Genomic DNA, 27,357 nt, shown 5'->3' with positions numbered 1-27,357 from the left:
TCAGCTGAGGGGGTTGTCATGGAAACAAAACATCTGTGTGTAGAAATGATAACAGTTTAAACGTGAGGACGTGAGGTAAAGAGATCTTTCTGAAAGATCCTGTCAGATGAAGACAGGGAGCTGATCTGAGAGGAGCTCGATAGGCAGAGCTGATCTGTGAAGAGGGAAAGGACAAGAGCAGAGACTGAGAGACTCTGGGGAAGCTAAAATACTGCATATAGCAGACCCCTGAGTGAAGCGCTAATAAAGAGAAAAGGGACATCAGAGTCCTAGGCTGACAGGAACTGTACGCCCTGATAGCCGAATCTGAAAGTACAGGGGATTGTAAATTCCCATGCACATTGAGCACCTGTTGGCACGGCAGCGGATAAGGAGCCCGGGGCCGACGGTGAAGAGAACGGTACCAGTGGAATAGGCTCACACTGACATCCATACAAGTTAGTGAAACAATCATGAATAGAGGGTCGCAGCATAGTTATATACAGCGGAGACCCACACACAAAGCGCAGAAAGGAAGGTCCTAAATCCTCACCTGGCAAGTGGATCCCCTGAATGCCTCCAGGCGAGCCGGACTCATTCCACCACCTGCATGTGGTACTCTGGACTGCAACCTATTACCAGTAAAAGGTAAAGAAACTGCACCTCTCTGTGTCTTTCTCTCATTTATCTGCACCCCAACGTTTACAGCCACTTTTACTATTTATTTAACATCTTTGCCCTGGGACTACAGCCCTACCTGTGGAGGGCTACAACATCATAGCTGCGCCCAACATCCATCCCAGAGAAACCACACCGCAGCACTGGTCACCTCTGACCAGATTACCACAGGTGGCGTCATGTATTTCACCATCTAATGCTTCATTTTCATTTTTACCACATAAATACCACACAACTTTCCCCTATTTTCATTACTGGACGCCTCTGGGCCACGGACCGGGTCGCCGCCGCCATGACACCATCCCCCATGGAAGTCGACGGGCCCAGTACCGAGTACCCCCAGGCCCCGCGGGGCGCTCCACATCCCTCTCCGGGGATCTTCTCTCACTAACTAACTCCTTCCTAACCTTCTTCCCTCTCTTGTGCAGTCCAAGCTCCACCCGCTTCCCCAGCACCCTTTGTGAACCAAAGCAGCTGACTTACAGGGTGCTCCGCTATTCTAAAGTGTCTGTGCTGGGTGCAGGTGTTGCAGTGTGGTCGGGCATCTCCACCTTACCTGGATAGTGGGGTACCACACCTCAGGAGGAGGTGCAGTACCTTTGTGGCGACTGAACCCTCAGGGGCGCCACACAAGGATAAACAAACATCGTCAGAACATCCGTAATGGATATCTAATGCATAGTCTGTCAAAAAATTTCCTTGTAGCACATAATAAAAACCTATGTTCTTTAAAACTTACGGTAATCGACCAGATATTAGCAGAGACCCCTGACCGGTATAGGGCTTTAATTAGAAGAGAGAGCTACTGGATTTTTAAACTTGGCACCATAGCACCTGAGAGGTTAATTCTTATTATTGAAAAAATTATTTAATTATACCCCTTTTAGTATATTTTAACATTTTATTCACTTTTTTCATACATTGTCTTATATATCCCCTTATTTTAACTGTTGTAACCGTGTTTTTATTATGTCCGTGTAATTGTCCTTTCCTTCGTTTTATCCTAATCATGCTTTCTACTCAAGTGTTTGTAATGATTGCACCTTAATTGCTATTGGCTGTCAGTCCCTTTATATGTTCCCTTTTCCCCCCACTTCCTGTATATGCCACCTGATGAAGACAGAGGTTATCCGTCGAAACGCGTAATGGAACTTAATAAAAGAAGAAATCTACCAAGTATACTCTCATCCTACTTGTCCTTTGCGCTCCCCTGCGAACGGGCTTTCTCTGCTTTCCATGTTCTCATCTTCTCTTGAGGCACCCAGCAGGAGCAGCATCCGATCTCAATTCACCGGCGCCCCGATACCTGTCGGCCTGGCGCTCCACTAATCTGTCTCATCTGGACTGTTTCTATATTTTGACTTCCTGTCAGTCGTACGTTTTTTCCTCTGATACAGTCCTCCTGGTATTGATCTCAAGTTCTTCCTGACCATGTCCCTGATTTCAGAGTCTATCTTGAGTCACCTCTCTATGGTTCTGGCTCAGCCCATCGACTATCCTTTACCAGATCACACCCGCCAGCTAGCAAACACACCATGGGCTTAACCCAGTGAACTCTATAAAAGGGTGAAAGCCAGGGTTCTTCTGAGACCTGCAAAGCAGAGTGGCTTGATTAAAGTCTGTACATGAAAGCCCTAGTAAGAGCTGTCAGGCTGCACATAGAGCTTTACGTTGCAGCAACATTATTAGTATTCATTTTTAGAGCACCGTCGATTCCATGGTGCTGTACATGATTTGTGAAAAAAATAAATTTTATTTTTTTTCCTTCCACATTTAGTTCTCGTGAAGCACCTGAAGGGTTATTAACCCCTTTCTGCCATCGGACGTACTATTCCGTCCATGTGACCTGGGACTTAATTCCCATGGACAGGATAGTACGTCATAGCGATCAGCGGCGCCCCTAGTGGGAGCGCTGCTGAACGTGGCTGGGTGTCAGCTGATTATCACAGCTGACACCAGGCACTATGTGTCAGGGGCGGTCACAGACCAACCCCGGCGCATTATCTCCTGGCACACTGCGATCAAACATGATCGCAGTGTATCGGGGGATTAGGGAAGCTTCGGCAGGGAGGGGGCTCCCTGCATGCTTCCCTGAGACCCCTGGAGAAGCGCGGTGTGCTGCACTGCTCCGAGGGTCTCCTTCCCTGCTGGCCCCTGGATCCAAGATGGCTGTGGGGGCCTGCAGGGAGGCGGCTTCCTCAGTGCCTGTTGAGAAAGCCTGCAGCAGCTCCTGTCAGATTGCTGATCTGTCAGCATGCTGTGCAAACTGTCACATTACAGTAGTGTCCCCCCCGGGACAATAAAATTAAGTAAAAAAAAAAAAACACATGTAAAAATAATTTATAGTAAATCCCTAAATAAATTTAAAAAAAAAATATTCCCTAATAAATTCATTTTTTGGAAATAACAAAAAAAACAATAAAAGTACACATATTTAGTATCGCCGCATCCGTAACGACCCACCATATAAAACTGTCCAATTAGTTAACCCCTTTGGTGAACTCCTTAAAAAATAAAAGAAAGCAAAAAAACAATGGTTTATCATCACACCACCGAGCAAAAAGTGCAATAACGTGCGATCAAAAAGACGGATATAAATAACCATGGTACCGCTGAAAACATCATCTTGTCCCGCAAAAATTGAGCCACACACAGCGTCATCAGCAAAAAAATAAAAAAGTTATAGCTCGCAGAATAAAGCGATGCAAAAATTATTTTTATATAAAATTGTTTTCATTGCATAAAAACGGCAAAACATAAAAAAGGCATAAATGAGGTATCGCTGTAATCGTACTGACCCGAAGAATAAAATCGCTTTATCATTTTTACCACACGTGGAATGGTGTAAACGCACCCCCCAAAAGAATTTCACGAAATGCTGGTTTTTGTTCATTCTGTATCCCAAAAATTGGAATAATAAAAGTCACGTGTCCGTAATTGGTACCAATATAAACGTCAACTCGTCCAGCAAAAAATAAGACCTCACATGACTCGGTGGGTCAAAATATGGAAAAATTATAGCTCTCAAAATGTGGTGATGCAAAAACTATTTTTACAATAAAAAGCGTCTTTTAGCATGTGACAGTTGCCAAACATAAAAACCTGCTATACATAGTAAATCAAACCCCCTTTATCACCCCCTTAGTTAGGGAAAAATAATAAAATTTAAAAAAATATATTTATTTCCATTTTCCCGCTAGGGCTAGGATTAGGGTTAGGGCTAGGGTTAGGGCTGAGATTAGGGTTAGGGGTGTGTTGGTTTTAGGTTTGGAGTTAGTATTGAGGGGTTTCCACTGTTTAGGCACATCAGGTGCTCTCCAAATGCAACATGGCGTCTGATCTCAATTCCAGCCAATTCTGCGTTGAAAAAGTCAAACGGTGCTCCTTCTCTTCCAAGCTCTGCCATGCGCCCAAACAGTGGTTTACCCACACATATGGGGTATCAGCATACTCAGGACAAATTGCACAACAACTTTTGGGGTTCAATTTCTCCTGTTACCCTTAGGAAAATAAAAAATTGGGGGCAAAAATATCATTTTTGAGTGAAAAACAATATGATTTTTTCATTTTTATGGCTCTACGTTATAAACTTCTGTGCAGCCCTTGGGGGTTCAAAGTGCTCACCACACATCTAGATAAGTTCCTTGGGGGGGTCTAGTTTCCAAAATGGGGTCACTTTTGGAGGGTTTCAACAGTTTAGGCACATCAGAGGCTCTCCAAACGCGACATGACACCTGCAGGCCATTCCATCAAAGTGTGCATTCCAAAGCTTCACTACTTCCCTACCGAGCCCCGACATGTGCCCATACAGTAGTTTTCTCCCACATATGGGATATCAGAGTACTCAGGACAAATTGCACAACAACTTTTGGGGTCCAATTTCTCCTGTTACCCTTGGCAAAATAAAAAAATTGGGGACTAAACGATCATGCTTGTGGAAAAAAATATGATTCTTTTATTTTCACACCCGGGCATTATAAACTTCTGTGAAGCCCTTGGGGGTTCAAAGTGCTCACCACACATCTAGAGAAGTTCCTTGGGGGATCTTGTTACCAAAATGGTGTCATTTGTGGGTGGTTTCCACTGTTTAGGCACATCGGGGGCTCTCCAAACGTGACATGGCGACCGATCTGAATTCCAGCCAATTTTGCGTTGAAAAAGTCAAATGGCGCACCTTCCCTTCTGAGCTCTGCCATGCGCTGAAACAGTGGTTCCCTCCACATATCAGGTATCAGCTTACTCAAGACAATTTGCACAATAACTTTTGCAGTCCAATTTCTCCTGTTACCCTTGAGAGCTTTCAGAGTTAGAGGGGCACTCCTTGCATCCTTCTTCAACTCTGTTGTGGCATCAGTCATCTTCTTTGGTGTGGCGTGCTGGTGTAGTGGCATATCAACCAGGGACAGGAATAGGCTGGACAAACTGATTAGAAGGGCCAGCTCTGTCCTGGGATGCCCCCTTGACCCAGTTCAGGAAGTAGGCGACAGGAGGATACTGGCCAAGGTGAGCTACATGGTGCAGAATGATTCCCATCCCTTGCATGAGACCGTGACAAAGATGTGCAGTACTGTCAGTGACCGGCTACTTCATCCTAAATGTGAGAGGGAGCGCTATCGAAAGTCCTTCCTTCCTGCTGCAGTTAGGCTGTATAACCAGCACTGTCCAAAACGGAGAGCGACCCAAACAGAGAACTGATAGATCCAAAGTTGTGACAGTCCGGTTACATTTTTTTTTTTTCCGTATATGTACCTACCTACTGTCAATGTAATGCCTTTATGCATCTGTATCTGTACTTGTTCCTGCCTTGCTGCTGTAATGCTCTGAATTTCCCCATGGTGGGACGATTAAAGAATTATCTTATCTTATCTTAAAATAAAAAAATTGGACCTGAAGTAATTTTTGTGAAGAAAAGTTAAATGTTCTCTTTTTAAACATTCAAAAAATTCCTGTGAAGCACCTGAAGGGTTAATAAACTTCTTTAATGTGGTTTTGAACACCTCGAGGAGTGCAGTTATTAGAATGGTGTCACTTTTGGGTATTTTCTATCATATAGACCCCTCAAAGTGACTTCAAATGTGATGTGGTACTTAAAAATAAAATAGTGTTGTAAAAATGAGAAATCGCTGGTCAACTTTTGACCCTTATAACTTCCTTACAAAAAAATGTTGGTTCCCAAATTGTGCTGATGTAAAGTAAACATGTGGGAAATGTTATTTATTAAGTTTTTTGTGTGCCAAATCTCTGTGATTTAAGGGCATAAAAATTCAAAGTTGGAAAATTTCAAAATTTTCTCTAAATTTGCATTTTTTTTCACAAATAAACGCAAATTATATGAATGAAATTTTACCACTAACATGAAGTACAATATGTCATGAGAAAACAGTGTCAGAATCACTGGGATCCATGGAAGCATTCCATAGTTATTACCTCATAAAGGGACAGTGGTCAGAGTTGTAAAAATTGGCTCGGTCATGAACATGCAAACTACCCTTGGGGGTAAAGGGGTTAAACTTCTTGAATATGGTTTTGAGCACCTTGAGGGGTGCAGTTTTTAGAATGGTGTCACTTTTGGGTATTTTCTGGCATTTAGGCCCCTCAAAGTGACTTCAAATGTGTTGTGGTCCATAAAAAAAAAATGGTTTTGTAAATTTTGTTGGAAAAATGAAAAATCGCTGGTCAACTTTTAACCCTTATAACTTCCTAACAAAAAAAAAATGATGTTTTGAAAATTGAGCTGATGTAAAGTAGATATGTGGGAAATGTTATTTATTAACTATTTTGTGTGGTATTACTCTCTGATTTAAAGACACAAAAATTAAATAGTTGAAAATTGCAAAATAAATGCAAGTCTTATTGAAGAAATTTTACCACCAACATGAAGTACAATATGTCACGAAAAAACATTCTCAGAAGTGCATTGAGCAGCAGGGTGGTGTGCTGGTAAAAGGGAAAAAAAAATCTTTTAAATCTTCTGCCTGAGCGAGTGTGAACGAGCTGAGTGTGACCTGAGCGTAAGTGCGAACTTTGGTAAATGTGTGACTTGTGATTCAGTGAAGAGGTATTTGTAAAACCTATAACAAATACCTGCGTGAGTTGCTGAATTGTAGGTTGCTGAGTGCTTTCTACCTGTTCAATTTTTGGGGGCCTTGGGGGCTTGTTTAACCTATTTTTTCTTTCTACAGGGTTAATCTCTTATTTTACTATCTGTGTTTCTAAGGGTTTCCTATATTGCATTTAAATCTTGAGGTGTAACTATATTCACAAGGGGTTACTTAAGGGTTGGAGTTCATAATTAAGGTTTTATAAGGGGCAGCTGGTTGGGGCTCAACTCCTTTTGGAAGTGCATTGAGCAGCAGGGTGGTGTGCTGGTAAAAGGGAAAAAAAATCTTTTAAATCTTCTGCCTGAGCGAGTGTGAATGAGCTGAGTGTGACCGGAGTGTAAGTGCGAACTGTGGTAAGTGTGTGACTTGTGATTCAGTGACTTTGGATTCAGGGAGTTTCCAAGGGAGGTATTACTGAATTGCTGTTAGATTTTATTAATACTTTATTTATTTTTGCTTATCTTTTTGTCTGGTGCAATCCCCATTAGGATGTGCTCCACTATTGCCAAAGCCATCCAGTGCACGTCTTGCCGCATGTATGAAATCCTTGAACAGCCGGTCGAGGGTGCATACTGCTGTGTGAGATGTGAGCACGTTGTGCATTTGGAATCCCAGATACTGGATCTAAATGTGCAGCTGGCAACACTGAGATCCATAGACAATATGGAAAGGAGTCTTCTGCTCACTGAGCAGACGCTCAATAGGATAGATGAGGGGGGGATGCTAGGTTGGAGCTGCAGGACAATGAAGCAGCTAGCTGGGTGACAGTTAGAAGGCAGGGTAGAGGGAAGAGCACCAGGGAGGCTAGTCCTGATCTGGCACACCCCAATAAGTTTGCTAAGTTGGCAGATGAGGGCAGTGTTAGTGCAGGACTAGCACTGCTGCAGCAAGGCATGGCCTCTGAAAGCCGAAGGAGTGTCTGCTCCAGTAAGGGGGAAATAGGAGAGCAGGGTAGGCCAGACAGGTTCTGGTAGTGGGAGACTCAATTTTTAGGGGAACAGATAGGGCAATCTGTCACAAAGACAGGGATCGTCGAACCGTGTGCTGCCTACCTGGCGCTCGAGTCTGACACATCGCTGATCGGGTTGACAGATTACTGGGAGGGGCTGGTGAGGATCCAGCTGTCATGGTGCACATTGGCACAAATGGCAAAGTTAGAGGTAGGTGGAAGGTCCTTAAAGATGATTTCAGGGAATTAGGCTGTAAGCTTAAAGCAAAGACCTCCAAGGATGTATTTTCGGAAATACTTCCTGTACCACACCAGAGAGGCAACGAGAGATTAAGGAGGTTAATAAGTGGCTCAGGAATTGGTGTAGAAAGGAGGGGTTTGGGTTCCTGCAGAACTAGGCCGACTTCTCAGTTGGCTACAGGTTCTACGCTAGGGACGGGATGGACCTCAATGGAGAGGATGCAGCTGTGCTGGGGGAGAAAATGGCTAGAAGGTTGGAGGAGTGTTTAAACTAGGGATGGGGGGAGGGTATAACTTTTATAGGGGGGGAAGACAGTGCAGATAGAGACCTGGGCACAAATAATGAAGTTGGGGGTGGGGGTGGCATGGGGGGTGGGGTTAGAACAGTTAATAATTTAAGAAAGAATAGGGGTACAGAGAGATACATAAAGTGCATGTATACCAATGCCAGAAGCCTCGCCAACAAAATGGAGGAATTGGAGTTAATGTTATTGGAACATAATTATGACATGGTGGGGATATCTGAGACATGGCTGGACGAGAGCCATAACTGGGCGGTTAATTTACAGGGCTATAGTCTGTTCAGAAATGACCGTACAAATAAACGAGGGGGAGGCTTATGTTTATATGTAAAATCATCCTTAAAACCCATCCTTCGTGATAATATATATGAATCTAATGAAAATGTAGAGTCCCTGTGGGTAGAGATAAGGGGAGGGGGGAAAAATAATAAATTACTGATAGGGGTTTGTTATAAGTCTCCAAAAATAATGGAAGCAACAGAGAATATCCTCATAAAGCAAATAGATGAAGCTGCAACTCAAGGAGAAGTCATTATTATGGGGGACTTCAACTACCCTGAAATACATTGGGGAACCGAAACCTGCAGTTCCAGCAAAGGTAATAGGTTTTTGACAACTATGAGAGACAATTACCTTTCACAACTGGTTCAGGACCCAACAAGAGGGGGGGCACTGCTAGACCTAGTATTAACCAACAGGCCAGACCGCATATCAAATGTAAGGGTTGAGGGTCACTTGGGTAATAGTGATCACAAATTAATAAGTTTTCACGTATCCTTTAATATGATGTGTAGTTGAGGGGTTACAAGGACACTAAACTTCAGGAAGGCAAATTTCCAACGGATGAGAGATGATCTTGGTGCAATTAACTGGGACGATATCCTGAGACATAAAAATACACAAAGAAAATGGGAGACGTTTATTAGCATCCTGAATAGAACCTGTGCACAATATATACCATATGGGAATCAACATGCTAGAAATAGGAGGAAACCACTATGGCTAAATAGAGCTGTAAGGGGTGCAATAAGAGATAAAAATAAAGCATTTAGAGAATTAAAGCAAGTAGGTAGTGATGAGGCATTAAATAAACACAGAAAATTAAATAAATTCTGTAAAAAGCAAATCAAGACAGCAAAGATTGAGACAGAGAGACTCATTGCCAGAGAAAGTAAAAATAATCCCAAAATATTCTTTAACTACATAAATAGTAAGAGGCTAAAAAATGATAGTGTTGGCCCCCTTAAAAATAGTCTGGGTGAAATGGTGGATGAGGATGAGGAAAAAGCCAATACGCTAAATGACTTTTTTTCAACAGTATTTACACAAGAAAATCCCATGATGGATAACATGATCAGGGATAAAAATTCTCCATTAAATGTCACCTGCTTAACCCAGCAGGAAGTACAGCGGTGTCTAAAAATCACTAAATTTGACAAATCCCCGGGGCCCGGATGGGATACACCCCCGAGTACTGCAGGAATTAAGCACAGTCACAGATAGACCATTATTTTTAATCTTTAAAGATTCCATAATAACAGGGTCTGTACCACAGGACTGGTGTATAGCAAATGTGGTGCCAATATTCAAAAAGGGGACAAAAACTGAACTTTGAAATTATAGGCCAGTAAGTTTAACCTCAACTGTGGGTAAAATCCTGGAGGGTTTTCTAAGAGATACTATACTGCAGTATCTGGAGAAGAATAACCTCATGACCCAATATCAACATGGGTTTATCGGTCGCCCTCCCGGGGCCGTGAGGTACTCGGTACCGGCCAGTGTCAGCGGGATGTGTCACAGCAGCGGTGACCCGGTCCGTGGCCCCGGGCACCCAAGCAATGGCGGGGAATGGAAATGGTGTAAGGTAGCTAACGGAATAGTTCGTGACGCCACCTGTGGTGTTCGGCAAAGGAGGTGTTAAGCCGACGCTGCAGACAGATCCTCCGGGACAGATGGTGTGGTGCAGCAATGAGGTTATAGCCCTCCACAGGCAGGGCTGTTGTCCCAGGGCAGGATAGATGAAGAGACACTTAGATGGTGTAGTGTTTGGCGCAGGGGATGTAGCAGTGCCAGGCGGACGGACGCAGGAAGAAATGGCATACACCAGGGCATGCAGTTCCAAAGCTTTACTCACAGTCTGTAGTGCCCTCTTCTGTGCCGTGTCCTCCGGGTCAGGGACTCAGTCAACCTCCAGGCAAGATGGAATGCTCCCTCCCAACACTCCACCAACTTATGTGCCTTTTCTGAACGTCTCCTCTATAACACCTTTAAGCGTGAAGATCTCTTAGTACTGAGTTATACTGGAGTTCCTCCTGACAGATGTTCCCAAGAACTCTACATGTACGGCAGACAGCTGTAGCCTGCTTCGGGGACTCTCTACTCCTGAGTCCCGGCTCTCTATCCGTGCTGCTGTTGTGTACTCAAGATGGGAGTAGTGCATTTACAGCCCACTACTCCACCAGTGTCTGCTGCAGAACCATTAGTGTCCATACAACCTCGGGGACCGGGCCCCAGCCTTGCGCTTAGAACTTCTAGGCCGGGTTCTTCCTCTAACCCACGTCCTCTGTGTTCCCTTTCACTCCTACGTTCTGTACTTGTCTTTCCCTCCTATGGAAGCTCAGGCTTAGGCTCAATGTCTTTCTCCTTCTTTCCTTTCCCATGCCAGCTGGCTCAGATCACTGAGGCTGCTGCAGCACTCCTTCCTCCATCCCTCTTCCAGGGATCCCCACTCGTCCCCGAGTGGCTTCCTCTCTTAGACACCCCGTCTGACTGACCTCCAATCCTAAAACCTTCCTGCTCTTTTATGTGCATGGGTCGCCCTCGCACACCCAGGGCTGTGGGGTACTCAGTACCGGGCCGGTGTCAAGGCGGGAATGTGTCACAGCAGCGGTGACCCGGTCCGTGGCCCTGGGCGCCCAATATCAATGGCGGTGATGTTAATGGTGTTAAAGTTTATTAGAATAGTTCGTGACGCCACCCGTGGTGTTTGGCAAGTAAGATGGTAAGCCAACGCTGCATACAGATCCGCTGGAACTGATGGTGTGGTGCAGCAGAGATGGTATAGCTCCCCACAGGTGGAGCTGTAGTCCCAGGGCAGTGTAGGTGCGATGGATGAGGAGAGGCGCAGAAAGGTATGGAGGCTGGTACCCAGGTGTAGTGGTGTGAGAATAACTGGTGGACACCAGAGTGTGCGGTTCCAAAGCTTTACTCACTGTTTGCAGTTCACACAACTGCCTGCCTCCGTACCGTGTTCTCCAGGTCAGGGCACCAGCCAACCCCCAGGCAGGATAGGATTCTCCCTTCCACACTACGCCAACATGTACCTTACTGAACGACTCCTCCAATGCACCTTTAGGTGCGAAGCACTCCAGTACTTAGTTACCCTGGAATGCCTCTCTCTAGGTGTTCCTAGTCTTTACTTGTATGACAGACAGCTGTAGCCTGCTTCGGGGACTCCACTCTGCGTCCCGGCTCTCTATTCAGTTGCTATTGGGTTCCAAGTCTATGATGGGAGCAAGGCGTTAGCGGCTCACTACTCCTCCGGTGTCTGTTGCCAGACATAAAGATCCAATCAACCTCAGGGACCGGTCCCCGGCCTTTGCGCTCTCTGGACTGGAAGGGTTCTCTCTCTTTCTCAACCTGCTTCCCACCGTCCTTCTATTCTCCTTCATTCCGATCTGTTCTCTCTCTCTTTTATGGAAGGTTAAGTTATCAATCTTATCAGTCTCTTTCTCTGGTCTTTCTCGAGCCAGCAGCCCAGATCACTGGGACCTGCTGCAGCACGTCCCTCAGACACCCATCTTCTCTCTTCTCTCTCCTCTAACCAACTAACCACTAACTTTCACTCTTCCCACTTTTTTGTATCATCTCTCTCCACCCGCCTCCCAGCACATCTCGTGTTACAAAGCAGGGTTCCACGAGGGGTGCTCTGCTAACCCCCAGCCTGACGCTGTTAGGTGGCCCCACTGAACTATCCTGTGTGTGGAATGCAGGTGTGGAGCGTGGTCAGGAGTTCCCACCTTATCTGGATGGTGGGGCACTACACCTTAGGAGAAGGTGCAGTACCTCTGTGGCGACTGAGGCCTCAGGGGCACCACATGCATTCTCAACTCCACCCACCTCCCAGCACGTTTAGTGTTACAAGCAGGGAACCACCAAAGGTGCTCTGCTTCTTTCTAAGCAAGGAGCCGCAATGTGGTTTTGCTGAACTACTCTATTGTGTGGGGTTCGAGTGTTGGAGCGTGGTCAGGAGCCTCCAACTTACCTGGATGGTGGGGCACCACACCTTAGGAGAAGGTGCAGTACCTCTGTGGCGACTGAGCCTCAGGGGCGCCACATTTACAAGGGACCGTTCCTGTCAGATCAATCTGATAAGCTTTTATAAAGAGGTAAGTTCAGGACTGGACCAAGGGAATGCAGTGGACGTGGTGTACATGGACTTTTCAAAAGCTTTTGATACGGTGCCACACAAAAGGTTGATACATAAAATGAGAACAATGGGGATAGGGGAAAATATGTGTAGGTAGGTTAAGAGCTGGCTCAGGGATAGGAAACAAAGGGTGGTTATTAATGGAGCACACTCGGACTGGGTCACGGTTAGCAGTGGGGTACCACAAGGGTCAGTTTGGGGCCCACTTCTTTTTAACATATTTTTTAATGACCTTGTAGGGGGTATAGAGAGTAGAATTTCAATATTTGCAGATGACACTAAATTCTGCAGGGTAATCAATACAGAGGAGGACAACTTTATATTACAGCAGGATTTATGTAAACTAGAAGCTTGGGCTGATAAATGGCAAATGAGCTTTAATGGGGATAAATGTAAGGTCATGCACTTGGGTAGAACGAACAAGATGTATAATTATGTGCTTAATTGTAATACACTGGGCAAAACTGTAACTGAAAAAGACCTGGGTGTATGGGTGGACGACAAACTCACATTTAGTGGCCAGTGTCAGGCAGCTGCTGCAAAGGCAAATAAAATAATGGGATGCATTAAAAGAGGCATAGATGCTCATGAGGAGAACATAATTTTGCCTCTATATAAGTCACTAGTGCGACCACACTTAGAATACTGTGTACAGTTCTGGTCTCCGGTGTATAAGAAAGACATAGCTGAACTGGAGCGGGTGCAGAGAAGAGCGACCAAGGTTATTAGGGAACTAGGGGGTCTGCAATACCAAGACAGGTTATTACACTAGGGGTTATTTAGTTTGGAAAATGGAAAACTTAGGGGTGATATTATTACAATATATAAATATATGCGGGGACAGTACAAAGACCTTTCTAATGATCTTTTTACTCTTAGACCTGTGACGGGGACAAGGGGGCAACCTCTACGTCTGGAGGATAGAAGGTTTAAGCATAATCACAGACGCAGATTCTTTACTGTAAGAGCAGTGAGACTATGGAACTCTCTGCCATATGATGTGGTAATGAGTGATTCCCTACTAAAATTTAAGAAGGGACTGGATGCCTTTCTTGAGAAGTATAATATTACAGGGTATATACACTAGTTTCCTTAATATTGCGTTGATCCAGGGAGCTAGTCTGATTGCCATATGTGGAGTCGGGAAGGAATTTTTTTCCCCAATGTGAAGCTTACTGATTGCCACAAGGGTTTTTTTTGCCTTCCTCTGGATCAACATGTTAGGGCAAGTTAGGATAGGATATGGGTTGAACTAGATGGACTTAAAGTCTTCTTTCAACCTTAATAACTATGTTACTATGTAGAATCAGTAGGATTCGTTGAAGCGTTCCAGAGCTATAACCTCATAAAGTGACAGTGGTCAGAATTGTAAAAATTGGCTTGGTCATTAACCCCTTACCTACAATTGACGTAATATTCCGTCCATGTGACCATGGACCTAATTACCATGGACGGAATATTACGTCATCGCGATCAGCGGCGCCCACGTGGTGAGCGCCGCTGATCGCGGCCGAGTGTCAGCTAATTATCATAGCTAACACCCGGCACAATGTGTCAGGGGCAGTCACGGACCACCCCCGACATATTAACCCCTTGCACACCGCGATCAAACACGATCGCGGTGTACCGGGGGTTAAAGGGAAGCATCGGCAGGGAGGGGGCTCCCTCCGTGCTTCCCTGAGCCCCCCACGGCAGCGCAATGTGCAGTGCTGCTGCGGGGGACTCCTTTCCTGCAGGTCCCCGGATCCAATATGGCGACGGGGACCTCCGGGGGCCTGCAGGAAGCTGGCTTCCTCAGTGCCTGCAAAGCGCAGGCATGAGGAAGCCTGTGCAGTGCCTGTGACAGATCGCTGATCTGTCACAGTGATCTGTGATGTGACAGATCAGCGATCTGTCACAGGACAGTGATGTCCCCCCTGGGACATTGTAATAAAGTAAAAAAAAAATTTAAAAAAGTGTAAAAATAATTAAAAAAAAAAAAAATCGCCAAATAAATTAAAAAAAAAAAAAAAAATATTCCCCAATAAATTCATTTTTTGGAAATAAAAAAAACAAAAAACAATAAAAGTACACATATTTGGTATCGCCGCGTCCGTAACGACCCGCCCTATGAAACTGTCCCAATAGTTAACCCCTTAAGCGAACCCCTTAAAAAATAAAAATAAAAAACGAAGCAAAAAATAATGATTTATTATCATACTGCCGAACAAAAAGTGCAATAACGCGTGATCAAAAAGACGCATATAAATATCCATGGTACCGCTGAAAACGTCATCTTGTCCCGCAAAAAATGAGCCACCATACAGCATCATCAGCGAAAAAATAAAAAAGTTATAGCTCGCAGAATAAAGTGATGTAAAAATAATTATTTTTTATATAAAATTGTTTTCATTGCATAAAAGCGCCAAAACATAAAAAAAGACCTAAATGAGGTATCGCTGTAACCGTACTGACCCGAAGAATAAAACCGCCTTATAAATTTTACCGCACCCGGAACGGCGTAAACGCACCACCCAAAAGAAATTCATGAAACGCTGTTTTTTGTAAATTCTGCGTCCCAAAAAACGAAATAAAATGCGATCAAAAAATGCCACATGCCCGAACATGATACCAATAAAAGCGTCAACTCGTCCCGCAAAAAATAAGACCTCACATGACTCGGTGGGTCAAAATATGGAAAAATTATAGCTCTCAATATGTGGTGATGCAAAAACTATTTTTACAATAAAAAGCGTCTTTTAGCATGCGACAGCTGTCAAACATAAAAACCGCCATAAATAGTAAATCAAACCCCCCGTTATCACCCCCTTAGTTAGGGAAAAATAATAAAATTAAAAAAATGTATTTATTTCCATTTTCCCATTAGGGTTAGGGCTAGGGTTAGGGTTAGGGCTAGGGTTAGGGCTAGGGCTAGGGTTAGGGTTAGAATTGGGGGTTTCCACTATTTGCGCACATCAGGTGCTCTCCAAACGCAACATGGCATCTGATCTCAATTCCAGCCAATTCTGCGTTGAAAACGTCAAATGGTGCTCCTTTCCTTCCAAGCTCTGCCATGCACCCAAACAGTGTTTTACCCCCTCATATGGGGTATCAGCCTACTCAGGACAAATTGCAAAACAACTTTTGGGGTCCTATTTCTCCTGTTGCCCTTAGGAAAATAAAAATTTGGGGGCAAAAATATCATTTTTGTGGAAAAAAAATTTTTTGTTATTTTCACGCCTGGGCGTTATAAACTTCCGTGAAGCACTTGGGGGTTCAAAGTTCTCACCACACATCTAGATAAGTTCCTTGGGGGGTCTAGTTTCCAAAATGGGGTCATTTGTGGGGGGTTTCCACTGTTTAGGTACATCAGGGCTCTCCAAACGCGACATGGCGTCCGATCAGAATTCCAGCCAATTTTGCATTGAAAAAGTCAAACGGCGCTCCTTCCCTTCTGAGCTCTGCCATGCGCCGAAACAGTGGTTCCCCCCCACATATCAGGTATCAGCGTGCTCAGGACAAATTGCACAATAATTTTTGCAGTCCAATTTCTCCTGTTACACTTGGTAAAATAAAAAAAATTGAACCTGAAGTAATTTTTTTTTGTGAAAAAAAGTTAAATGTTAATTTTTTTGAAATATTCAAAAAATTCCTGTGACACACCTGAAGGGTTAATAAACTCCTTGAGTGTGGTTTTAAGCACCTTAAGGGGTGCAGTTTTTAGAATGGTGTCACTTTTGGGTATTTTCTATCATATAGACCCCTCAAAGTGGCTTCAAATGTGATGTGGTCCGTAAAAATAAAATGGTGTTGCAAAAATGAGAGATCGCTGGTCAACTTTTAACCCTTATATCTTACTAACAAATAAAAATTTTGGTTCCAAAATTGTGCTGATGTAAAGTAAACATGTGGCAAATGTTACTTATTAACTTTTTTGTGTGCCATATCTCTGTGATTTAAGGGCATAAAAATTCAAAGTTGGAAAATTGCGGAATTTTCAAAATTTTCGCCAAATTTCCGTTTTTCTCATAAATAAACGCAAGTTATATGAATGAAATTTTACCACTAGCATGAAGTACAATATGTCACGAGAAAACAATGTCAGAATCACCGGGATCCACGGAAGCGTTTCAGAGTTATGACCTCATAAAGGGACAGTGGTCAGAATTGTAAAAATTGGCCCGGTAGTTAACGTGCAAACCACCCTTGGTAGTGAAGGGGTTAAGGAAAAAATTGGTTCAGTCACTAAGGAGTTAAACAGTGATGTGAGCTGTAGATGTGAATACACCACTGCACATAAAACACCAAAAGTGGCAAAGAGCTTGAACTGGAACCTGGGAGGACGAGTACCAGCTCTGTTTGATATGTTACATATATAAATATGCGGTCCACTTTTACCTAAATTGGAAAAACCATTTACTCGTAAGTCTCCATTAAACAGTTTGTTTCAATATTTTAACACGCAAAAAAAGTTTAAAATATTTTGAAACTTATTTTGTGATTTTTTAATGATATTTTTGAAGCTCAATTAACAAGCTACTGGAGACAAATATCAGATTCAACACTACAATGAGACTAAGCAGCATTTTAAAGGGTGTAATGGGTTTTTGCCACCTAATCTAAGAGCAGCATAATGTAGAGACAGAGACACCGATTCAAGTGTTGTGTCACTTACTGCCCTGCTTAGTATAGTTTTGATAAAATCACTGCTTTATCAGCAGAAAATCATCATCAGTGGACTTGTAAACCTGCCGACAGGTAGTCCCCCATGTTCATGGGCGTGTTATAACCCCAACCCCAAAAACTGTGAACAGGCAAAAACTGCCAATCAGTGGTGAGGGGTGGGGCTATAAAGAGCACAGCATTCAGATAACAGCTAGATATCCAGCAGATAAAGCTATGATTTTATCAAAATGACAACAAGCAGATCTGTAAGTTGCACATCGTTGGATTCAGCTCCAACGATGGTATAGATTCTCTATAATGAAAACACTAATGACCCCTGAAACAAGGGCTGGTGTTGTGGGCAGGCTCTTCAAGTCTCTGAGACTTGAAGTTACTTTTTAAAACAAGTACTGTAATTTAATGTCCATGATGCTATGACCGGGAATACAAAAATGTTTTGCCACAGGTAAATCCATTCTTTTTTCTCTTATTGTGTGAGGATGAGAATTCATCCTTGATCTAAGCCTTTGCCCTGTCTCCCCCACATACAGACCTCCAGTTGGACATTTATTACAAATAATTAAGTACACCACTTTAGATGCAACTTTAAGTCTCAGAGAGACAGGAGGGTCTGGAAGTATAAATTTATGATAACCTTTAACACACTCAGTGCAGGAATGAATGTGTCACATGGATTTCAAAAGATATTCAGAATTGAGAGTCCACAGTGGTTGATACCTTTTAATGGCTAACTGAAAAAAATCGTAACACATTGCAAGCTTTCGAGACTACGCAGGTCTCTTCATCAGACAAAGACTAATACAACATCTGTGGAATCATATATTTATGCACAACACAGCACAGAAATAACACAATAGAAAAGGCAAGTGATTACATCAATTAAGGAATTTGCTCTTCGGACCTTCTGAGGTCATCACACAACACAGTACCAGACCCAAATCAGAGGACAATAAAACTTCACACTCCTTATCTATGAACTGTCCCAATATTTATGTTTAGCCCTCTCTCATAATGACAATTCTGCTTCATGTCACTTATCTTATCTATTGCGTTATTTCTGTGCTGTATTGTGCATAAATATGTGATTCTTCAGATTTTGTATTAGTCTTTGCCTGATGAAGAGACCTTTGCAATTTGTTACCATCTTTTCTGTTAGCCATTAAAAGGTATCAACCACTGAGGACTCTCAATTCTGAATATTTTTCTATCTGCTGGCTAACACGGTACAAAGATATATATATTTTCTGTCCCCAATCTAGGTATACATGGCCCCCTCATCCCTATCCTAGTATTCATGGCCACCTCATCCCCATCCTGGTAGGCATGCCCTCCTCATCCCCATACTGATTTGCATGCCCCCCTCATGCCTATCCTGGTATGCATGGCCACCTCATCCACCACCTTAATATGCATGCCCCCCTCATCCATATCCTGGTATGCATGGCCTCATCATCCCCATCCTGGAATGCATGGCCCCCCTCATCCCTATTGTGGTACGCATGGCCCCCTCATCCTTATACTGGTCTACATGGCCTCCTCATTACCATCCTGATATGCATAGCCTCCTCATCTCCATCAAACACTATGCTTGACAAGTGTGACCAACCTGTCAGTTTTCTAAGCGAAGCCACAGATCGCCTGGAAAACGCTAGCAATCTGCAAGCTAATTACGCTTGCAAAACGCTAGTTTTTCACGGGAAATACGTGAGAATTATGCATGCGGATTTCTCACGTATTTCCAGCGGCAGGGAGTTGCGGAATTGCGGCAGAAATTTCGGCTGCAATTCCTCAACGTGTGCACATAGTCTTAGTGCGGCGTTTCGGTTCAAGTGGCGACCCTTTTTCAAGCAGTGAATATGTTACAAATGCCAGGTATTTATAGGTTGTTCAAAAATTACAATCGTTAGCAAGATTACAGAGAAAGCCATGATCCCTCTGACAGAGGGCATACATAAAGTGCTGAGTGCTATTCAAATTTACACAAATGTAAAAACGTGCTATATAATTCCATCACTATGGTGATATTGCATACAGCGCACAATATAGTGTTAATAAGCAGTGTTCAGGTGCATGAAATCAACAAGACTAGTTAGCCCCATGGCTTACCCCATTAAGCACATGAAAAAAGCATGCTGGCTGGCGTCCTGCAGTATCAGAACGCGCATGACAGGAAGAACAACATAAGAAAGCAATAAGCGCTTCATAGCGCAAGCCCTGCGGGGATTCAGCTTTCCTGGGCGCCATCTTCATTAAGGGTGAGTAAATCCAGAGAAAAAACAGATTGCGCCTGCGCAATGGCAGAGCGCAGGAGGACGCCATCTTCACAACTGACAGGAGAATCAAAATGCGAGCATATGGGATATAAACAATGTTATAAACTGACAAGTCATTGCTTACAAATAAATAGTATTGTAACATTAACCCTTTGTGTGAGGTGGATGTATGCAGGTATTTTCAGAAAAAGTTGATTTCATGCACCTGAACACTGCTTATCAATTATTGTGCGCTGTATGCAATATCAGCAGAGTGATGGAATTATAGAGCCCTTTTTTACATTTGTGTAAATTTGAATAGCACTCAGCACTTTATGTATACCCTCTATGTCAGAGGGATCATGGCTTTTTCTCTGTAATCTTGTTAACGATCGGAATTTTTGTACAACCTATACATACCTGGCATTTGTAACATTCACTGCTTGAAAAAGGTTCACCACTTGTACCGAAACATCGCACTTATGGGCTAAATAAACAGCTCTCATTTAACCCTGAAAAACTGGTCTGCTGTTCCCGCTTTTTGGATTTTTTTTATCTATCTATCCCATATTTATCTATTACCTATCATTTATCTATCTGTGTGTGTAATGGAGTGTGGGTTGGGACAAATGTAAAAGATGAGGTTGGACAGAAATGGCATCAGAAATCTTTTTTTTGTGAAATAGCATATCTTTATTTAGCTTACAAAAACTCATATAAATCCGCAGGCAAAACCACACTGAAAAACCACATCAAATCCACGGCAAAAACACATCAAATCTGGGGCAAAAACGCACATACGTTTTCTGCCCAGATATGTGGATTTTGTGTGGAAAAATCTGCAGTAGAATCCGCAACGTGCGCACACACCCTTAGAGTACAATGGAATTGTAAATATGTCTGCAGGTATCTGACACTTCTGCAGCTTTACTGTTTCTTTTTTCTGTCTATTCTATATATTACTATAGATAAACTAGTGCATTGTCCTGTGTCTTCTCTAATACCCATATACTGGAATACATGGTGAACTAACAGTAAGGGTTAAACAGCCCCAGGTGTTGGCGCTCCACCTTTCTGCTTCCTCATCAGTGATTACATTCTGGCTTACCTGTTGCTTCTCACATTTGCAGCCTGTGTAATGCTTAGCGCTCAGAACCTGGTAAGTTGACTTTTATCTACAATTACTTTTTCTTTTTAAATTCTTTTTATTGTATTCAAATAGAAGTGAATGAAGATTGATAACAAGGATAACAGTAAAAGAATAGAATATAGTTCATGAGTTACAACGGGGAAAGTCAGCATCCTGCAAACAAGCAATATTTAATGACAATGTGAACAGTGTTCCTGGGCAGCTTTCAGTTATGTGACACAAATATAAAGTCAAAGTAACAAAATGTTCAATCATTACAAATGGTTTTTGCGCTACAATAAAACGCAATCCAAATTCCTCAACCAAATTTGCTAAAAAAATCAACATATTTCTATTTAGATGCTCAGTGTATACTATAAGCTTCGTGTTATGCCAGCCTCAGCAGTCATTACTGAATATAACAACCCGTGCAGTGATCTCCTAAAATCAGTTCATGTAGTCAAAATGAAGACAGACTTGGAAGTTGTGAAACAATTGCTCATTTTCTGTTGTTTACTTGTGCGGAGAAAAGTCAGGTAAGAAATGTCACCATATGATGTGTCATACAAGTTCCCAATATCAATGATAATCTCTGCTGTAAGCAATGCTTTAGTTTTGAGGAGAGAGTATCTCAATCATGTTGCATTCAATGAAGCCATTCAAGTTGGACAGGAGAAACCTTGAATTTGCCTCCATATAGAATTTGTGGGTATCTCATTATTGCTTGGTTGATTCTTGTATGGTGACACATGAATGGCAATAAGTTCTCCCATTTATCTACATTCAGAAGGTGCTCGGAGACTGAGATCTGGTGAGTCTGACATTTGTGTAGGGAGGAATCGTTGTCATAGACTTCCTTTGCTGTTTTCCAACTTCTTCAAGTTCTACAGTACTGCGTGATGTGTGTTTTCGCTTATCTGCACGTTCGTGGGTAACATCAGGGCTTGTGTACGAACCCCCCCCACAAAACGGGATTGTGACTTATGATCCAACGGGGCCATAGACTATACTACGCGCGCTGTGCTGGTCATCATTTTCGCCCATATAGGCCTACTGGAGGCGGGCACCCAGAGGGGAATTTATCCCACTGACAGATTCCCCTTAATCTGAGAAGTCTTTCACCTACAAATCAGTCACTGGCTGATTTCTGTTTTGTTCACTAGTCTGCTGTGGGTAAAGACTCTTGGAGAATGGATTAGCACCCATCCCACAACGCATGATAATCAGACCATACTTGTGTCCCGTTCTAATACTTGTGCACGGCCTTTTCATTCACGCCGTGGTGCTCTGGTATGGTACCAGGCATAGCCACAAATATACATGAAGCCCTGTGCCTGGGTAAACTTCAGTCAGTAAAGACCTAACACTTAGGTTTCTACTGTGGAAACAGCATGTGACGGCAGCACAACAAGCCATTGTTCCTTGTGGCTTTTAGATCTAAGCATTGTGGCTATTTGGTTTGTGTCTATGGTGACATTCATACCAAGGGGCACTCAGAGGAGTAGAAAACCTTGTTTTTATTTATCAAATGAATATTTAGATTAAAAGTTAATAATGACACACCCTTTTAAATGTATAAAAGCACATAAATAATGCATGTGAGCATTGATAGCGCATTGAATAATATATAGATAGTAACGGATAGCTTCCCAGAGAGACCTGCTGGGTGTTGTAGTTTCATTTAGAGGTTATTGCGCGCAATATATAATGGGCAATGAAGTCCACATAAAGCTAAAGATGGATACACTGACCATAATTAATAGATACAATTGAACAATAAAAGCATTGGTTCCCCAACTCCACATTAGGCGCTGGTAATTACCCCACTGGCGTAGTAAGGGTGCACTGGAAGCCAGTTATGTTCAGTTACTAGGGTGGAATTTAGATGAATGTTCAGGCAATAGAGTCCCAAGTTGAGAATCCAGAGGAAAATTTTGCGAGATCTTTAAACTCCGGAGTTGGCTACTTGAATTTATTTATTATCGCATGCTCATAGAATAGCAAATCAAAGCTGCCATAGACACTAGATAGCTGGAATCCAGATAATTGTTTGGCTGACAGTTATCTTGTCTGACTGCTCCATACACAAGAACGTGATCCCTTTGGGCTTTATATAGCTTCTACATGAGAAGTGTAAAAAAATATCTAAGATAACTAAATTCTAGAGAATATAGTTCCGACAGACTGTCAGTAATAAATATATAAATAAAACTAGTCAAAGCGATTGGCTGAAAGGATGCAGTGGGTAGGTCATCAATAGTGATGGTCTGAAAACTGGGACCTCCACCAATCACCTGTTATATATTCCATTGATGGCCTGATGTAGATACACAGAATGAAGCTGCAATGTGCAGTTCCCATCAAGAGACTGGAAGCTGGTGTGTAATACCTGGCTGGGAACTGTGCATTGCAGCTATTTTTTTGGATTTACATCAGGCTGTCAAACAGCTTATCGGTGGGAGTGCCAGGAGGTGCCAGACCCCCACAAATCTAATATTGATGATCTATCCACAGGATAAGTCATCAGTATCTTATTACTGGGTAGCCCCTTTATATTTTTTATCACTTAAACAATTTTTTAATCACATGACAGGAAACAGAATATTTTATGTCACCTCAATTACTGCAGAACAAAATTGTATTCTGTGTGAAAATAATACTTAATAGCATGTAAAGGCATTATGTGTGAAAACTAAGGTTCCGTGAAGAAACAGGATATTCTATAGCATACCAGTATATTATATGTCAGTCTTTTTGAAACAGGACACAGAATACCATTTCACACAGAATATGTATTACTAGGTATATGTAACGCTAGATCGTGGTAAGTGTCGGCATACAGTTTGTTTCTGCAGAACTTGAACCTTTAATAACTTATTCAAAGATAAAGTTTCGAAGAAAGAATACGCACGCACCTTACAAAGAAGTATCGCACATAGTAACACACACGATGGACCCGTAGGATCTTTTTCCTGCAATTAACAGGTCACCATTTCAATACTTTTCTTCTGAATATATGACGTACATGTATGTCATATATCATGTCCAAGCCTTTGATGTAGGCTTGCACACTGAGCCTGGACCTTTAGGCTGTGTGCCCACGTAGCGATTTTTAAGCGTTTTTGCCGCGATTTTTGGCGCGAAAACGCTGCGAAAACTTTTAAAAATCGTGTACAGAACACCCCCCATGCATTCCTATGGCATTCCGCACATGCTGTGCTAATGCTGCGCTTTTTTCCGCGGCGGAATCGCATCGCGGAAAAAAATCGCAGCATGCTCATTCATTTGTGCAGAATCGCAAAGAATTGCCGCGATTCCGCACCCATAGGAATGCATGAGAATCGCTTACTTCCGCATGTGGCTATGCCCACCATGCGGGAAGTTAAGCGTCTCATGTGCGGTTGGTACCCACGGTGTGGAGGAGAGGAGACTGTCCTCCAGGCCCTGGGTGCCATACCCCTGTAAAAAAAAAAAGTATAAAAAATAAAAAATAGGGGTATATTTACCTTCCGGCGTCCCGCGCTGCATTCCCGGCCTAAGCGTTCCCAGTAATGCCTTGCGGCAAGGCCCTGTGGTGACGTAGTCTCGCGTGACTCTAGCGATCTCGCGAGATCGCTATAGCAACGCGAGACTACTTCATCACAGGTCTCGCAAGGCATCGCTGGGAACGCTGAGGACCGGGATGGCAGCGTGGGACGTCGGAAGGTAAATATACCCCGATTTTGTTTTTATTTTTTTTTAGCATTTTAACATTCTATCTTTTACTATTGATGCTGCATAGGCGGCCTCAATAGTAAAAAGCTGCTCACACTTGTCAAACACTATGTTTGATGAGTGTGACCAACCTGTCAATCACTTTCCAAGCGATGCTTCAAATTGCTTGGAAAGTGCTTGAATATCGCATGCAATAATCGCGGTGAAATCGCGCGGAAAAAACCACGCGATTTCTGAGGAGTCCGGTTTTCTGTGTGCGTTTTAACACGCAACGTGGGCACATAGCCTTACAGGCAAATGCTGGCTGATTTAATCAGCAATCATGTGCCCTTAACAACTGCAGGTGTAGTAGAGCTCTGCCTTTGGTTGTTAACCTATTAAATGCTGCTGTCAATCTTTGACAGCGGCATTAAACATGTGCCGGCGGGGGGCATTGGCAAAACTGTAATGTGATCATGGGGCGCCGATGAGTTGATGTGGGGCGCCGTGCTTGATATGATTCATCTGTTACAACTAGCAAATGGCTGTCGTTCGTAGGAGATCATGATTTTCACTTTACATAGCAGTGCTGATGTACTGCTATGTGTAGCACAGGCAATCAGACGATCGCAGCTTCAGGTCTTCTAAGAGGATTGTCAAATACAGTAAAAAGTTTTAAAAATATATATATAAAAAAAAATAAACCAAACCCACAAGTTCAAATTATTCCTTTTGTTACTTTAAAACTAAAACAATAAAAAAATAAAAAATGCACATTTGATATCACTGATTTGTACAAGTCCGATCTATCAAAAAATACAATTTATTATCCTAATTGGTGAATGGCGAAACGAGAAAAAAATCAAAACTCCAGAATTTTTTTTTTTTGTTTTTTTTTGTTTGCTGAAACATTGCAAACAATGCATCAAAGACTGTAAAATGGTAACAGTAAAAATGGCAGCTCAGGGTACAAAAAAATAAGCCCTCAAACAGCACTATTGTGGAATGAAAGGAAAAATAATAAAAATCATAATAATAATATAAGCCCTCATGCAGTACTATATCCAGAAACTGAAAGTGAAACGGGTCTCAGAAAATGGAGACACAAGCAAATTTTTTTTTTTTTTACAAGTTTCTGAATTTATTTTGTACCACTTAAATAAAAAAAAAAACTATACATGTTTGCTATCTGCATACTCATATTGACCTGGAGAATCATATTGCCAGGTCAGTTTTACGGCATAGTGAACATGGTAAATAAAAAATCTCCCCCCAAAAAATGTGAAATTGCACTTTTTTTGCAACTTCTGCGCACTTGGAATATTTTTCCTGCTTTCCAGTTCATTGCATGATAAAATGTAAGATGTCATTCAAAAGTACAGCTCATCCCACAAAAAGCAAGCCCCCATATGTCTATGTGGATGAAAAAATAAGAGTTATGGCTCTTGGAAGAAGGGGAGGAAAAGCAAAGAAATGGAAAATCACCCTGGGGTAAAGAGGTTACAATTATTTTTGTTTATTCATTCATTGTTTGTGATGCAGTACATAATTTGGCTAGTTATGGACAAGTCTGACTAATTTACACTGCTTTAGGGCAGGTGCAGATGCCATTATTTTGGCTGGGTCACGCGGCCATTTGTCTCGCATGAGAGAAATTGGTCCGATTATGCTAAGGTCACTCAGAGCAAACTCTGTCAGAGTTTGGTTCGAGTGTCACCTTAGTGTGATCCGTTTTTCTCGCATGAGGGAATTGTAGCACCAGCTTGGGGAAGATAGAGAACTTCATTTTTCCAGATTCTCTGTGTCCTCCGGTAATTGGAATGCACCATAGACTTGTATGGGTGCGAGGGATTCGATTATATGATGCACTCATAGCATGCTACAATTATTTTCTCAAGCCTAATTGGCATTAGAAAAAAAATCTCAGATCTGCACTACCCCATAGCATAACATTGATCCGATTACTATCCGATAAAACATCATAGAGCACTCATCCGTGTTATACATCAGTGTGACCGAGGCCTTTTCTCTCATCCAAGAGAATCGGATTGATTATGCATATGACGCTCTGAATACACTCTGATCTAAGTTTGTTCAGTGTGTTATTATAGCATGATCTAGTTCTCTCAGAAGAGATGGAGAAAAAAATCTCCACTCTGAGAGTGTGTGGAAATCGGACTGAACTCAGTTGTCATTCATGTGCAGTCTGAAAGTCTTCCACGGACTCATGGACTGGCATTGATGAGTGTGATCTGAATAACAGATCAAACTCAAGTATGCAGCTATTTTTTCCTTGAAGAAACTCCGCTCAAGGAAAAATTTGGACATGTGCCCGGACCTCTAGAGATGCAATGTATTGTCAGATCGCACTTGGGACAATAATACAAATCATCAGGTGGCAGACCTCTGTCAACCAGGCCAGCTTCACTACCCGCAGTAACCACTAGAGGGAGCCCCAACTCAGAAGTCGGATCAAGAGAATTCACAACACACTCCTTTGTTATTTTAGCTGTGTGCTTAGAGTCATTGTCTTGTTGGATGGTATACCTGTAAGGGGGTGAAGAAGAAGAGCCTAAAAGGGGTTACCTTTCATGCTCCGTATCCAGAACCACCTAGCCAGACAGCAGGGTTGAGACTAGTGCCGCCCAGCGAAGAGGACCACCCACATGCTACAACTGCAGAGTACCCAGCCCGAATGTAGAAGAGCCGACGTGGACCCGTGATTCACAGCTGGAGATTAGAAGAATTTGGGAAAAAGTTGAGAGTCTGGGGAAGCCCTTACTGGTGTCTTGGAGACCAGCGGCATACCCCGAGGTAAAGCACAGAAGCAGGCGGAGGGAGTTAGAGGAGAGGTGCGGAGAATGAAGAAGGCTTCAGTGGCAGCTCCAGAGTGTAACCCCGTATCCTGGAGTGAATAGCAACCGCAGATGAGAGATGCTT

At 42.8% G+C, this 27,357-nt stretch overlaps 1 protein-coding gene across 3 annotated transcripts in view; it reads left to right on the top strand.

The window, feature by feature from the left end:
• Window positions 1-19,463: 19,463 nt before the first annotated feature.
• The window catches only part of LOC141096376 (beta-1,3-galactosyltransferase 2-like), a 129,632-nt gene continuing 121,738 nt past the window's right edge, over window positions 19,464-27,357 (top strand). The window contains exons 1-3 of one of the 3 annotated variants that reach the window (XM_073582929.1): window positions 19,464-19,598; window positions 20,564-20,754; window positions 21,085-21,260. The gene's annotated coding sequence lies outside the window, so the exon portion shown is untranslated. The remainder of the gene's footprint in view (window positions 19,599-20,563; window positions 20,755-21,084; window positions 21,261-27,357) is intronic. The other 2 variants (XM_073582928.1, XM_073582930.1) reach the window with 2 other exon arrangements.

The sequence above is a fragment of the Dendrobates tinctorius genome, unplaced genomic scaffold (assembly GCF_039654945.1).
Source record: "Dendrobates tinctorius isolate UK_male_01 unplaced genomic scaffold, ASM3965494v1 ptg000074l, whole genome shotgun sequence".
Lineage (NCBI taxonomy): Eukaryota > Metazoa > Chordata > Amphibia > Anura > Dendrobatidae > Dendrobates > Dendrobates tinctorius.
The sequence above is the reverse complement of the archived record's forward strand: the minus strand, read 5'-3'. Positions and strand labels throughout refer to the sequence as shown.